General features: G+C 36.3%; 1 pseudogene across 1 annotated transcript; it reads right to left on the minus strand.

The window, feature by feature from the left end:
- Positions 1–874: 874 nt before the first annotated feature.
- On the minus strand, positions 875–4192 carry LOC143607856 (protein NRT1/ PTR FAMILY 4.3-like; annotated as a pseudogene). Its single transcript, XR_013149076.1, has 5 exons — positions 3669–4192; positions 3372–3589; positions 2855–3295; positions 2099–2238; positions 875–1768 (listed from the first exon to the last, which is right to left on the minus strand). The product of XR_013149076.1 is annotated as a protein NRT1/ PTR FAMILY 4.3-like (transcript).
- Between the last annotated feature and the right edge of the window lie 1933 nt (positions 4193–6125).

Below are 6125 nucleotides of genomic sequence, written 5' to 3' on the forward strand. Positions count from 1 at the left end.
AAATGAATAAACCAAGAGAAAAACATGGATCGTTCAGTCAATATCTCCAAACCAAGCCTACATAAGTAGGCTTGTGTTGCTACAGAAATTTAGTGTATAGGTAGGGTCCAAAACCCACTTATTTGATCAAGTGCACGCTTCCGCTGGCTAAACAGCCAAGCGCCGGATACACATCGCGGCTCTGGAAAACTTACTATCATGCGCCAAACATTCCCTGACATCTCGGGAAGTATCGCGCCAAAGATCTCCAGATGTATGGTACAAAAAAGGAGGTATCCTCATAGAAAAGGACGCCCAACCAATAGAGAATTGACAACACACAATCAATAATACTAAATAGTACAAAACGTCAACGTTGGTCGGACTATATTGCCCACCAACTCCCCTGATGCACGTAGAAGCATTCTGATTGGTGGACCTCTTGGCATGGCAGGTGACCACACATTCTCTCTTCCCATCCGGCTATAAATACCTCACTACCTCCAACGATAAAAGGATCTGGACTCTTGCACAAGAATACTCTTTAGTATTCCGCAAGGATTATATATTTCACTTATACTCATATACACATACTGATTTTCACGCCGAAGGGCGTTCTGTTTTGTAGGTGTATCTACTCATTTGCGTCGGATGATACCAAACCTCTCATAGGAGATACTTTATTTAACCCCTAGACTAAGTCATTAGACCTAAGAGTGATTTCGTGTTTCTTCACTAAGTTTGACAAATTTCACATTAGCTTTTCCTTCCATATATCCATATAAACTTATACATAAGGAGATGACACCTTTGATTTTTTCTATAGATACAACACTTGACATTTTTATTTATTATGCTACAATACTTGGCTACATAAATACACACTAATATGAAGTCAGACATCACCATCTTCAATTACTTTTGCATTGTTTAAGGTATTAGCAAAGCCTTCTTCAATTGCATGATGTTGCAGTTTGCATGCTGAAGAGGTAGTACTTGAATTATTATACCATCTTGCCCAGAACAGATAATTTAGGAAGTTGATCAAACTTACACCTGCTAACACCCAGTAGAAAAGATCTAACCTGTCCTTATTTAAATCATTATCTCCAAGCCAACCGCCATCACTTGATCTGGATGTAATCTTGTTAATTAGAGAAACATATACTGAGCTTAGATAAAATCCAAAGGAGTATGAGCAGTATGTCATAGCGGTTAACAAAGACTGCATCCCTTTCAGGTTCTGTTTGTAAAAGAACTCGATCAACCCAACAGCCGTAAACATTTCAGATATTCCAAATATTAAGAATTGTGGGGCTATCCAAAAAATAGATAATGCTTGATTGTTGTTTAAAAATGAGTCCCTTCTCTTTTTCTCCATCAGCGCAGCTGAGACCATTGAAAAGGTGGCCAAAAATAAGCCGACCCAATGCGCTGTAAAGGGGTGATTCCTGAATCATGACCAGTGATTTTTCGTGCAAAAGGGACGAAAAAGTAATCATAAAGGGGAACAACAAAGATTAGCAAGATGTAAGGGATGGCTTGCAGTGAGGCTGGTGGAATATGAAAAGACTGTGTGATTTCATTGTTCATTACACTTCCCTGTGACACTGAGAAGGTTTGTAGTTGTGCTAAAATTGTGTTGAAGACAATTGTGCAGGCAAATATTGGGATTACTGATATAAGGATCTTCACTTGCTCAACCTGATTAACAGTGCATAACCTCCATGGGTTCTCCTTTGCATTATGGATATTCCCTTGTTTCTGTATGCAGGCTTTATCTAAAAACCTGTAAATTGTTTTACATTGATCACTGATCAGGAGGCTTAAGACGGAAAACTTAACCAAAAAGCATAATTATTAGTTTCCTCAAATTATAACATCATGGTAACATGTCAATACAAACAAGATTTTAATGTTCGACCTATCTTAAGACGGAAATAATGTGTTTACCACTACACCACCTGTTGACCTGCTCTTATATTGTTGTATTAACAACTAGTATCAATTACTAAATTTATAATGGGTTAATTTATGTTATACCGATTCTACGAGCTGAAATTCATAAATAAAATCTAATACAATGACAAGGATATGATTAATCAATGTCGAAGTTTACCTAAACCGATCAGTATGACAAAGATTTGTAGCCTCATTTGACATAGAAATGTTGTTCCGGTGATCATTTTGGTTTTCATGAAGCATTTGAGGATTACATTGAGACACTTTACTCCTATTTACAAATGCAGCAACAATAACCTGCATAAAGTACAAATTAATATTATACAACAGGAGAGAAAAAAGCAGGTAAAGGATGGAAGAAATCTATGAAGATTAAAAGTAAAGCCAGAGAATTCAGTATGTTACTTTTATGATTAAAGAACACAGTATGTAGCAAAATAAGCATTTTTAATTTTTACAACCACATATGCAAACAAGTTTGCATGCATTCGTATGGCAAAGCAATAAATAATGTGTATACAGGATATTTGAAGTTTCCAATTATTTATCAATTTGTATTATAAATATATGAAATCATGTAGCTTAAGGTTCCATCTAAGGAAGGTTAGGTCCCTACTTGATTAAAAGATTTGATTTCTTTTAAAAAGGAAAAGATGATAAAAGAATAGACATTATTAATTACATGTTGTAGAAGGTTGTTCTCTTGTCTACTTTACTCAGGAGAGCATGTTTTTTTGGCACAGTATCTCTTATGTGGGCAGAAAAAATGATGTGGGATATGCTAAGGTGTAGAGAGAGATAAATATAAAGGTTTGAATATCATTTATATACTCTACGGTGACGCCATGCCTGCATTATACCACAAAACTCATAGCATGCTAAATAATAGGGTCTAAAATAAACGTGATCTTACTTGTGCAATAGGGACTAAGATGCTTCCTCGAGGAGGCTTGTTTCGATATAACATGGTGCCAGAAACCAAGCAGATGAGACCCAATGCCATGACAATGGCAGACACCCCAAACCCAATATCCATGCCCGAATGTGTTTGGATCCAAACAATGAGGGTCAGAGCAACGAGTTCTCCAACAGAGAACGCAAAGTAGGCGGCATTGAAGTAGGTGGAGAGCTTCTTGGACTGCTTAGAGTCACTCCTACTGAACTGATCAGCACCATGAGCCAGCATGTTTGGCTTCACACAGCCACTCCCTAATGCCACCAAGTAGAGAGCCACAAAGAATATTAAAGACTCTACTCCCTTGGCCTCTACGCAACGATCTCCGTCTGTTAATATGTTGCACTGTGGTGGTTTCAGCTGAGGGAGGTGGGCTTGAACCGATAACAATTTGAATCCCTACAACAATTACAACCATCAAATATAAGCTGAATGTTAAATGAATACGGCATGCTAAGAAATATATAAAACTCACAGATAGTTCTATAAATCCAAAGATTAACATGGTCCAGAAGCAACCGAGATAGGAATCCGAAAGGTAGCCACCAAAGAGGGAAAGGAGAAACACAGTCCCTACGAAGTTTGTTACTATGTTTGCCGCCTTTGACAGTGAAAAGTGCATCTCATTTGTCACATATGTTATAAGATTATTACCAACTGCTGCTATGGCCATTATCTCAAATGTCTGTACCCCTGTAGAAAATTATACTAGTATATTTATATAACCATGAAATATGGAAGCAAAGAGAGAAGTCGAGATTAATCAACGCACCCAGAACAAAAGCAGCCACCCTGGTACTGCCATGTTTATCATAACTAGAGGGTCTGCCTCTCCAATCAACTGTTAGCTCATCGGAGAATCTATCTCCTTTTGCATCACGTCTTCTGGAATCCATTTTGTTGTATGAACGATTCGTTTATTTTACCACGGAATGAATAATAGCAGTATTTAAAGGCCTCTTCAGAGAACAAACATGTTAACTAAAATAGAAGTGATAAATGAAGGCCTGTGGGGACTTAACTATCTTTAGTGAATATTTGACAAGTTTGGCCTCCATCCTACTACTACCCATATATATAGAACTATCCCCACTACCTAACCTCTTGATTTTATGTAATTTGCTGGCCCCCCTACAAAAGATATATTCAATACTTTTTGGTGTAGTTGTGTGTAGATGTGCGATATACTTTTGTGCTGCACACACACATAAAGTCAATAACCAAATGAAGGAATCTTCGACATACTTACCCATTTAATTTATGGTTACCCATGTTTGACATATCCATAACTTCAATGCGGGATGGGCTGTCTTTTTTTTAAGTTTCCATTACTGGTCGAATATTATACATATGAGTTTAAGCTTAAAAGTTATAGGAAAGGTCATATCCAATTCGGACGGATTGTTGTAGGATCATATAGGCTCCTACAATAAGTTATAAAAAAAGGCCGGTTCAAGAACGTGCTTAAACTACAGGTTTTTGGAGGTGTTACTCTCAAGGACACATACCGCAACACCACATAACAATTGCGACACTTCCTGGTGTTGCTCAAGCTCCTGAAGGTATATATCACTACTAGAAAACTAAGCAACTGCGACACCTCTCTGGTCTCAAAACGGTCGCAGCTGCCTTGTTGCGACTGTTTAGCCACCGAAAGTGCGGTTGAAAAAACGCATGTCGCTATTACCCTGTGTTACATTTTGCGACCACTACTGTAGCCGTCGCAAAACTTGCAACCACCTTGCGATTTGCCACCACCATGCGGTGGCAAATCTTGCAACCACGGATTAGATTTTAAAACCACCTTGCGGTGGCAAATCTTGCTACCAATTTTGCTACCTGACCATTTTTGACCTACCTTACCTGACCATTTTTGACCATTTTTTGTTTCTGACCATTTTTGATACTTTCGTTTGTCCAACCATTTTGTCAAAAAATAACACTATTACTTTTTTGAATTCCCATGTCAAAATATAAAAAAACATCCAAAATATAACCCATAATAAAGTGTCTTATATCCAAACATAACTGCACATGTTTAAAATATTCAAAATAAACTGTTTTTAAAATACTGAAATTGATTATCGAACCATAGATTTTAACATAGCTTCAATGTTAGTCATCCTATTAGAAATTGCGTCTTTCTCCGCCTTGTCTTTTTCCTTTTCAGCCATCAACTGTGCAATTATACCATATAATCTTTCTTTGTCTTTTTCTTTTTCCTTCACGAGCTCCTTGATAACCAAATGCAACTTTTCAATCTACAAAACAATTAACAATGGGCCACAAATAAATAGCTTAAATGTGTTGTAAACCGGTGATAGATTTTTTACTTATAACCAAACTACAAACGGGCTGTAATAAACAGGATATAAACGAGTTGTAAACGAGCCGATGGATTATAATTAAACTATAAATGGGTTGTAATAAAAAAAGGTATATAATCTTACTATTAACGATTTAACGGGCTGTAACAAACATGTTGATGGATCTTTGACTTATAACCAAACTACAAACTGACTGTAATAAACAGGATATAAACGAGTTGTAAACGAGCCGATGGCTTATAATCAAACTATAAACGGGTTGTAAGAAAAAGGTTATATGTGATTAGTAAATGGGCAGATGGTATAGAATCAGACTGGTAACGATTTAACGAGCTGTAATAAACATGTTTAACGAGTTATAAACGGGCTGTAACAAGTTGCTTAATTAAATCAGCTTATTTCACTCTAAAATAGTGGATTAACATAAACATTTTTCTTCATTTAAACTCGCAAATGTGTTTAATTATTTTAAATAACTTAATAAGCAGATATATTATTTAAGTAAGCATTTATTCGGTAATTTGAACGCTACACTAAAGTCATTAATTGTTATATATGTACCTAATACTAAAAAAAGTTCTATTAACATACCTCGGTGTCTTGTCTACTATGTACACGCGGGCCACTAACCCCATACACCTTTCCTTTCTTCATGCCCCTAGCAGCTTGTGACCATAAGTCTTCGTCAAATCACATTTACCAAATCATATTCGTAATAGAGCAAACACACATGTGCAACATGATCAACTCCATTAATATCCATAAATCGAGTCAAACTAAACCTACTTGCTGCTCGGTTGCCTTTTGTATCAATGCAAACACTACTTTTTAATTAAATATATATTAAACAAAAAATAAAAATATATAAAAAATCATGAACAAAAAAATTTAACCCTTTTAAA

This window comes from Bidens hawaiensis, unplaced genomic scaffold, assembly GCF_021521415.1.
Source record: "Bidens hawaiensis isolate Kalapana, Puna unplaced genomic scaffold, B.hawaiensis_p1.1 tig00087849_1, whole genome shotgun sequence".
NCBI classification, from domain to species: domain Eukaryota; kingdom Viridiplantae; phylum Streptophyta; class Magnoliopsida; order Asterales; family Asteraceae; genus Bidens; species Bidens hawaiensis.